This window comes from Pristiophorus japonicus, chromosome 9 (assembly GCF_044704955.1).
Source record: "Pristiophorus japonicus isolate sPriJap1 chromosome 9, sPriJap1.hap1, whole genome shotgun sequence".
NCBI classification, from domain to species: Eukaryota; Metazoa; Chordata; class Chondrichthyes; family Pristiophoridae; genus Pristiophorus; species Pristiophorus japonicus.
This window is the reverse complement of record NC_091985.1, coordinates 205,082,273-205,092,395: the sequence shown is the minus strand read 5'-3', so window position 1 is coordinate 205,092,395 and position 10,123 is coordinate 205,082,273. Positions and strand designations below refer to the sequence as shown.

General features: G+C 46.5%; 1 pseudogene; it reads right to left on the bottom strand.

Annotated features, from left to right (window-relative positions):
• Positions 1-763: 763 nt before the first annotated feature.
• The window catches only part of LOC139273480 (zinc finger protein 850-like), a 254,673-nt pseudogene continuing 245,313 nt past the window's right edge, over positions 764-10,123 (bottom strand).

Below are 10,123 nucleotides of genomic sequence, written 5' to 3'. Positions count from 1 at the left end.
GAATCCACAACCTCCTGACTCGGAGACAAGCATGTTACCACTGAGCCACAATGAACACCTCATTGTCCCTCAACCAACATCACATTGCCAGATGTGGCTCAGTGGGTAGCGCACACGCCCTGAGTCAGAAGGTTGTGGGTTCAAGTCCCATTCCAGGGAGTTGAGCACAAAAATCTAACCTGACACTCCCGTACAGTGCTGTGGGTGTGTTGCACTGTCGGAGGTGCTGTCTTTCGGATGAAACATTAAACCGTGGTCCCAACTGCTCTCAAGTGCTCATAAAAGATTCCATGGCACTATTTCATAGAAGAGCAGGGGAGTTATCTCTACTGTTCTAGCCAATATTTATCCCTCAATCAACATAACAAAAGAAACAGATTATCTGGTCATTATTACCTTGCTGTTTGTGGGAGCTTGCTGTGCACAAATTGGCTGCCTCGTTTCCCACATTATAACAGTGACTACACTTCAAAACTGCAAAGTGCTTTGAGATGTCCGGTGGTCATGAAAGGTGCTATATAAATCCAAGACTCGGGATCCAGAGAAGGTATTCGTAACACGGGGAGTGTTGGATGGGACAGTGCAGAGGGAGATTTACTCTGCATCTAGCCTGTGCTGTACCTGCCATGGAAGAATCACATGAGACTCTAGAGTTCATATAAATGATTTTTATTGACATTCAGACATGACCGTCAACCTTATTCTGGAGAGCACCGCTCAGACCAGAGGAAAGATTGTACAGACTAGGCTGGTAATCCCTTGAGTATAGAAGATTAAGAGGTGATCTGATTGAGGTGTTTAAGATGATTAAAGGATTTGATAGGGTAAATAGAGAGAATCTATTCTGGTGGGGGCAGTCCAGAACGGTGGGGGGGGGGGGGGGGGGAGTGGCATAACCATAAAATTAGAGCTAGGCTGCTTGAGGGTGATGGGAAGAAGCCCTTTTTCCAAACAAAAGGCAGTGGAAATCTGGAACTCTCTCCCAAAAAGCTGTTGAGGCTGGGGGTGAATTGAAAATATCAAGAAGGAGATTGATAGATTGTTGTGGGTGTGGGTATTAAGGCTTATGGAAGCAAAGTGGGTAGATGGATTTGAGATACAGATTAGCTGTGATCTGATTGAATGGCGGAATAGTCTTGAGGGGCTGAACGGCCTCGTCCTGTTGCTCGGTTCCTTCCCTACCCGTGCAGATTGTGAATCTCCATCACCTGCTGCAGGAGCCAGTAAAGGGGATTTAGTCCATTGTGAGCAGACTATAACCACAAGCCCATCTGGTTATCACCTATATGGTCCGTGAGGTTATTGTTAGATTCACACCCAGACATTGGGCCTTTACTGGTCTGGCACTTCATCCCATAACACGGGTCCAGGGGCTCAGTAATGTTTCATTCCTCAGAACAAGTAAAGTACAACACACTGGTCAGCTAAACAGAATCTCATCATATTTATAGGGCCATAAATATAAAATAGTCACTCATAAATCCAGTAGGGAATTCAGGAGAAGGTTCTTTACCCAGGGAGTGGTGAAATGTGCATTGGGACAGATACATCTAACGGAATGCCAATGGAGGGAGAAAGCAACACATGGTTATATGTATCGGGTTAGACGGAATAGGATGACAGGAGTCTTGTGTGGACCATAAACACCGGCTCGGACCAGTTGGGCCAAATGGACAGTTTCTATGCTGTACATTGTATGTAATTCTATGTAATAACATGAAAGGTCAAATCAAGGGGATCATCAGCACAACAGTTTGAAAGATTATCAGCGGTTCAATATTTATAAAAACATTCTCCCATCCACGTTCATGTCGCCCCAGCTGTCTGCAGGGCCTGCGCTACAGAACAGTGTGAACTCGCTGGTGTTTCAGCAGGTGGGATGACTAAGTGAATCTCTTCGCACACACGGAGCAGTTGAACAGTCTCTCTCCAGTGTGAACTCGCTGGTGTTTCAGCAGGTCGGATGACCGAGTGAAACTCTTCGCACACACAGAGCAGGTGAATGGGTCTTTCACCAGTGTGAACTTGCTGGTGTTTCAGCAGGTCGGATGACCGAGCGAATCCCTTCCCACAAACAGAGCAGGTGAGCGGTCTCTCTCCAGTGTGAACTCATTGGTGTGCCTTCAGCTCTTGGGAGCTTTTAAAGCTCTTTCCACAGTAACAACAATTAAACGGTCTCTCATCAGTGTGAACTCGCTGGTGTTTCAGCAAGCTGGATGAACAAGTGAATCCCTTTCCACATGTGGAGCAGGTGAACGGCCTCTCCCCAGTGTGAACTCGCTAGTGTATCAGCAGGTGGACTGAGTGAGTGAATCCCTTCCCACACTCAGAGCAGTTGAACGGTCGCTCCCCAGTGTGAACTCGCTGGTGTATCAGCAGGCTGGTGGATTGAGTGAATCCCTTCCCACACGTGGAGCAGGTGAACGGCCGCTCCCCAGTGTGGACACACTGGTGTATCAGCAGGCTGGTGAATTGAGTGAATCCCTTCCCACACGTGGAGCAGCTGAACAACCTCTACCCAGTGTGAACTCGCTGGTGTATCAGCAGGCTGGTGGACTGAGCGTATCTTTTCCCACACATGGAGCAGCTGAACAACCTCTGCCCAGTGTGGAGGCGCTGGTGTCGCTTCAGCTCCCCAGAACTTTTAAAGCTCTTCCCTACAGTCGGAACATTTAAACGACCTCTCGTCAGTGTGAACAAGCTGGGGTGTCCACAGACGGGATGGATAAAGAAATCCCTTTCCACACACAAAACACGTGTGTGGTTTGTCTGAGCTGTGATCGCTGCTCTCTCCTTCCATGTGCAAAGGCCGATGATATTCAGGTCCTGATGAATCAAGCGACTCTGTCAGATCTTGACTTGATAGTTGGGTCTGAGCTTCCTGTCTGTAAATGCTCCACATCTGACACCCTGCAAAGGGAGTTTAGAAAGGGGTAAGAGGGGGAATGTTGCCTCATGTCGCCCTTTCCAAGCCCAGGGTCAGTGAAGCTGATTTTCAGGCCCAGGTGCTGCACAGGTTGGTTGACAGGATCAACACTACCCACAGGCCCCCGCGCTGACACCATGCATGCGCCCCCTGGCCCCGCCCACAGGTGGCCGGCCTGCACCGTGCATGCTCAGCTCACACCGCCTGCGAGCCCCATCACCGGTGGAAAGTGAGTTTTATGAGGTTTTTTATATATAAATAGCGGAGAGAAGCGCGAGCGAGGAGATCAATGAAAATAAAATACAAACCGCAGCTTCCGAGCACCTCCCCCCCACCGAACCGAGCAGGGCAGACTGAGCCTCCCCCCGGGAACAGAGTGGGGTGGATTGAACCCCCCCCCCCCCACCCTCCGGGAACAGAGTGGGGCGGATTCAATCCCCACCCCCCACCCCACCCAGAACCGAGCGGGGCGGATTCAATCCCCACCCCCCGGGAACAGAGCGGGAAGGATTGAGAACCCTCCTCCCCCCCCCCCCGGGAACAGAGCGGGGCGAATTTAGCCCACCCCCCGGGACTAGAGCGGGGCAGACTGAGCCCCCCCCCCACCCCCCAGAACCAAGCGGGGTGGATTGAGTGACCACCCCCACCGAGAACTTAGTGGAGCAGACTGAACCCCCCCCCCCCCCAGAACCGAGCGGGGCGGATTGAGTGCCCCCTCCCCCCACCCCAGAGAACAGAGCGGGGAAGACTGAGGCCCCGCCCCGCCCCCCCGGGAACAGAGCGGGGCAGATTGAGCGCACCCACACCCCCAGAACCGAGCGGGGCAGATTGAGCCCACCCCCCCCCCGCCCACACCCCCAGAACCGAACTGGGCGGATTGAGGGGCCGCAGCACATCACAGCACAAATACATTCCATTGAAAATCAAAAACGCCACAGGGAAAGTGATCCATCTGTGGCTAACTAAAGAAGTTAAGCATAGCATTAGATTGAAAGAAGATTATAACATTGCGAAGAATAGTAGTAAGCCTGAGGATTGGGAGAGTTTCAGAAACCAGCAAAGGATGACCAAAAAATTGATAAAAAGGCAAAAATAGTTGGAAAACTGCAAATGTAACACTATTTAAAAAAAGAGGCAGACAAAACGCAGGAAACTATAGACCCAACATCTGTGATTGAGAAAATGTTGGAGTTCATTATTAAAGAAGTAGTATCAGGACATTTGGAAAAACATAATTCAGTTAGGCAGAGACAGCATGGATTTATGAAGGGGAAATCATGTTTGACAAAGTTGCTGGAGTTCTTTGAGAATGTAACCGACAGGGTGGATAAAGGGGAACCAGTGGTGTATTTGGATTTCCAGAAGGCATTTGACAAGGTGCCGCATAAAAGGTTACTGCACAAGATAAAAGTTTACAGGGTTGGGGATAATATATCAACATGGATAGAGGATTGGCTAACTAATAGAAAACAGAGAGTCGGGATAAATGGTTTATTCTCTGGTTGGCAATCAGTAACTCGCAGAGTGTCACCGGGGTCAGTGCTGGGAACCCAACTATTTACAATCTGTATTAACGACTTGGATAAAGGGACCGAGTGTAACGTAGCCAAGTTTGCTGATGAGACAAAAGTGGGAGGAAAAGCAATGTGTGAGGAGGACACAAAAAACCTGCAAAAGGACTTCGACAGGCTAAGTGAGTGGGCAAAAATTTGGTAGATGGAGTATAATGTTGGAAAGTGAGGTTATGCACATTGGCAGAAAAAAATCGAAGAACAAGTTGTTATTTAAATGGAGAAAAATTGCAAAGTGCCGCAGTACAGCGGGACCTGGAGGTATTTATGCATGAAACACAAAAGGTTAGTATGCAGGTACAGCAAGTGATCAGGAAGGCCAATGGAATGTTGGTCTTTATTGCAAAAGGGGATGGAGTGTAAAGGCAGGGAAGTCTTGCTACAGCTGTACAGGGTATTGGTGAGGCCACACCTGGAATACTGCGTACAGTTTTGGTTTCCATATTTAAGAAAAGATATACTTGCTTTGGAGGCAGTTCAGAGAAGGTTCACTAGGTTGATTCCGGAGATGTGGGGGCTGACTTATGAGGAAAGTTTGAGGAGGTTGGGCCTCTACTCATTGGAATTCAGAAGAATGAGAGGTGATCTTTATCGAAACGTATAAGATTATGGGGGGGCTTGACAAGGTGGATGCAGAGTGGATGTTTCCACTGATAGGGGAGACTAGAACTAGAGGGCATAATCTTAGAATAAGGATCCACCCATTTAAAACAGAGATGAGGAGAAATTTCTTCTCTCAGTGGGTTGTAAATCTGTGGAATTTGCTGCCTCAGAGAGCTGTGGAAGCTGGGACATTGAATAAATTTAAGGCAGAGATAAACAATTTTTTAACCGATAAGGGAATAAGGGGTTATGGGAATCGGGCAAGGAAGTGAACCTGAGTCCATGATCAGATCGGCCATAGAAACATAGAAAATAGGTGCAGGAGTAGGCCATTCAGCCCTTCGAGCCTGCACCGCCATTCAATAAGATCATGGCTGATCATTCAACCTCAGTACCCCTTTCCTGCTTTCTCTCCATACTCCGTGATCCTTTTGGCCGTAAGGGCCATATCTAACTCCCTTTTGAATATATTTAGTGAATTGGCCTCAACAACTCTCTGCGGTAGGGAATTCCACAGGTTAACCACTTTCTGAGTGAAGAAGTTTCTCCTCATCTCGGTCCTAAATGGCTTACCCCTTATTCTTAGACTGTAACCCCTGGTTCTGTAACTCCCCAACAACGGGAACATTCTTCCTGCATCTAACCTGTCCAATCCCGTCAGAATTTTAAATGTTTCTAGGAGATCCCCTCTCATTATTCTAAACTCCAGTGGATAGAAGCCCAGATGATCCAATCTCTCCTCATATGTCAGTCCTGCCATCCCAGGAATCAATCTGGTGAACCTTCGCTGTACTCCCTCAGTAGCAAGAACGTCCTTCCTCAGATTAGGAGACCAAAACGGAACACAATATTCCAGGTGTGGCCTCACCAAGGCTCTGGACAACTGCAGTAAGACCTCCCTGCTCCGAGACTCAAACCCGCTAGCTATGAAGGCCAACATGCCATTTACCTTCTTCACCGCCTGCTGTGCCTGTATGCCAACATTCAATGACTGATGTACCATGACACCCAGGTCTCGTTGCACCTCCCCTTTTCCTAATCTGTCACCATTCAGATAATATTCTGTCTTCCTGTTTTTGCCACCAAAGTGGATAACCTCACATTTATCCACATTATACTGCATCTGCCATGCATTTGCTCACTCACCTAACTTGTCCAAGTCACCCTGCAGCCTCTTAGCATCCTCCTCACCGCTCACACCGCCACCGAACTTAGTGTCATCTGCAAACCTGGAGATATTACATTCAATTCCTTCATCTAAATCATTGATGTATATTGCAAGTAGCTGGGGTCCCAGCACTGAACCTTGCGGTACCCCACTAGTCACTGCCTGCCATTCTGAAAAGAACCCGTTTATTCCGACTCTCTGCTTCCTGTCTGCCAACCAGTTCTCTATCCAGTCAATACATTACCCCCAATACCATGTGCTTTAATTTTGCACACCAATATCTTGTGTGGGACCTTATCAAAAGCCTTTTGAAAGTCCAAATACACCACATCCACTGGTTCTCCCTTGTCCACTCTACTAGTTACATCCTCAAAAAATTCCAGAAGATTTGTCAAGCATGATTTCCCTTTCATAAATCCATGCTGACTTGGACCGATGCTGTCACTGCTTTCCAAATGCGCTGCTATTTAATCTTTAATAATTGATTCCAACATTTTCCCCACCACCGATGTCAGGTTAACCGGTCTATACTTCCCTGATCGTATTAAATGATGCAGCAGGCTCGAGGGGCCATATGGCTTGCTCCTGCTGCTATTTCTTATGTTCTTTTGTAGACATAAATATAAAAAGTATGTAAATAGGAAGTGAGTAGCAAATGTATACATTGGTCCCTTAGAGACTGAGACAGGAGAAATTATTATGGGAAATAAGGATATGGCAGAAAACGTTAAACAAATATTTTGCATCTGTCTTCACAGTAGAAGATGCAAAAATCATACCTAAAATGTTGGGGATTAGTGAGGATGAGGAACTTAATGTAATTAATATAAATAGAGAGAAAGTACTAGAAAAATTAATGGGACTAAAAGCCGACCAATGCCCTCGACCTAACGGCCTGCATCCTTGGGTTCTTAAAGAGACAGCTGCAGAGATAGTGGATACATTGGTTCTGATCTTCCAACATTCCCTCGATTCTAGAATGATCCCAGCGGATTGGAAGGTAGCAAATGTAACACCGCTATTCAAGAAAGGAGGGAGAGAGAAAACAGAACTATAGGCCAGTTACCCTGACATCAGACATCGGGAAAATGCAAGAATCCATTGTTAAGGAAATGGTATCAGGGCATTTAGATAATCATAACATAATTAGGTAGAGTCAACATGGTTTTATGAAAGGGAAATCGTGTTTGACAAATTTATTAGAGTTTTTTTGAGGATGTAACTCGCAGGGCAGATAAACCAGTGGATGTAGTATATTTGGATTTCCAAAAGGCATTTGATAAAGTGTCTCATAAAATGTTATTACTCAAGATAAGGGCTCATGGGATTGGAGGTAATGTATTAGCATGGATAGAGGATTGATTGACAGACAGAAAACAGAGAGCAGGGATAAACGGGTCTTTTTCAGGTTGGCTGGCTGTAACTAGTGGGGTGCCACAAGGATCAGTGCTGGGGCCTCAGCTATTTACAATCTATATTAATGACGTAGATGAAGAGACCGAGTGTAATGTATATAAGTTTGCTGATGATACAAAGCTAGTTGGGACAGTAAGCTGTGAGGAGAACACAAAATGTCTGCAAAGGGATATAGACAGACTAAGTGAGAGGGCAGTAAGGTGGCAGATGGAGTATAATGTAGGGAAATGCGAGGTTATTCACTTTACTTGGAAGAATAGAAAAACAGAATATTTTTTAAATGGTCAGAGCTTTTAAATGTGTTCAGAGAGATTCGGGTGTCCGCGTGCAAGAAACACAGAAAGTGAACATACTGGTACAGCAAGCAAGAAGGCAAATGGCACGTTGTCCTTTATTGCATGGGGTTGGAGTATAAGAGTAAGGAAGTCTTGCTACAATTGTACAGGGCCTTGGTGAGACCACACCTGGAGTACTGTGCACAGCTTTGGTCTCCTTATCTAAGGAAGGATATACTTGCCTTGGAGGTGGTGCAACAAAGGTTCACGATTGATTCCTGGGATGAAAGGGCTGTCTTATGATGAGAGATTGTGTAGAATGGGCCCATACTCTCTGGAGTTTGGAAGATTGAGAGGTAATCTCATTGAAACATACATGCGTCTGAAGGGGATTGACAGGGTAGATGCTGAGAGGTTGTTTCCCCTGGCTGGAGTGTCCAGAACTAGGGGGCACAGTCTCAGGATAAGGGGTAGGGCTATTTAAAACAGAGATGAGGAAGAATTTCTTCACTCACAGGGTTGTGAATCTTTGGAAATCTCTGCCCCACAGGCCTGTGGTTCTTATATTCAAGGTGAATATATTCAGGGCTGAGATAGATAGATTTTTGGACTCTAGGGGAATCGAGGGATATGGAGATCAGGCAGGAAAGTGGAGTTGAGATCGATGATCAGCCATGATCTTATTGAATGGTGGAGCAGGCTCGAAGGGCTGTGGGGCCTACTCCTGCTCCTATTTCTTAGCATGTTGTCTTCTGTAGGGAACCGGACTTGGGCATGTGATCAACTCCACGGCCATGACTGACGTGAGCTTCGATCAATAGGGAGCAAGCAGGCAGAGCTTGGAGGGCTGAGGTGGCGGCGGGTCCTCCAACCAATTGTGGACATGAGGGGCGGGACTTTCGCTGCCGACTTCTGAAACAAGTGTAATGCAGCAGCAGAGGGCGCTCTTCTGACTTTAGGGCGTAGGCATGGAATCCTCGAATGGTTCCAACACAGGAGGCCATTCGGCCCGTCGAGCCCGTGCCAGCTCTCTGCAAGTGCACCTTAGCTAGTCCCCCGCCTTTTCCCCATAGCCCTGCAGTTTATTTTCCTTCAGATACTTATCCAACTCCCTTTGAAAGCCACAATTGAGTCTGCCTCCACCACCCTTTAGGCAGTTCATTACAGATCTTAAGCACTGTCCAGACCCCTCATTATTTTGAACACCTCTATCAAATCTCCTCTCAATCTTCTCTGCTCCAAGGAGAACAATCCCAGCTTCTCCAGTCTATCAATGTAACTGAAGTCCCTCATTCCTGGAATCATTCTCGTAAATCGTTTCTGCACCTTCTCCAAGGCCTTCACATCCTTCCTAAAGTCCGGTGCCCAGAATTGGTCACGATACTCCAGTTGGGGCTGAACCAGTGTTTTATGCAGGTTCATAATAATTTCCATGCATTTGTACTCTGTACATCTGTTCATGAAGCCGAGGATCCTGTTAGCTTTTTTAACTGCTTTCTGAACCTGTCCTGCCACCTTCAACAATTTGTGCACATGTACCTCTGTTCATGCAACCTCTTTAAGATTGTACACTTTAGTTTCTATTTCCTCTCCTCATTCTACCAAAATGTATCAGTTGATATTTTTCTGCATTAAATTGCATCTACCACATATCCGCCCATTTCAACAGCCGGTCTATGACTTGGATGAAGTGACCAAATATAATGTAGCCAAGTTTGCTGATTATACAAAGGTGTGAGGTAATAAAAAATCTGCAAAGGGATACAGACCGGCTAAGTGAGTGGGCAAACTTTTGGCAGATGGAGTATAATGTGTGAGATTATCCATTTTGGCAGGAAAAATAAAAAAGCGTATTATTATTTAAATGGAAACTAAAACATGCTGCAGTATCAAGGGACCTGGGGGTCCTTGTGCATGAAACACAAAAAGTTAGTATGCAGGTACAGCAAGTAATCAGGAAGGCAAATGGAATGTTGGTCTTTATTGCAAGGGGGATGGAACTAGGGAAGTCCTGCTACAACTGTACAGAGTATTTAGGAGGCCACACCTAGAGTACTGTGCACAGTTTTGGTCTCCTTATTTAAGGAAGAATATACTTGCATTGGAGGCAGTTCAGAGAAGGTTCACTATGTTGATTTTGGAGATGAGGGGGTTGACTTATGAA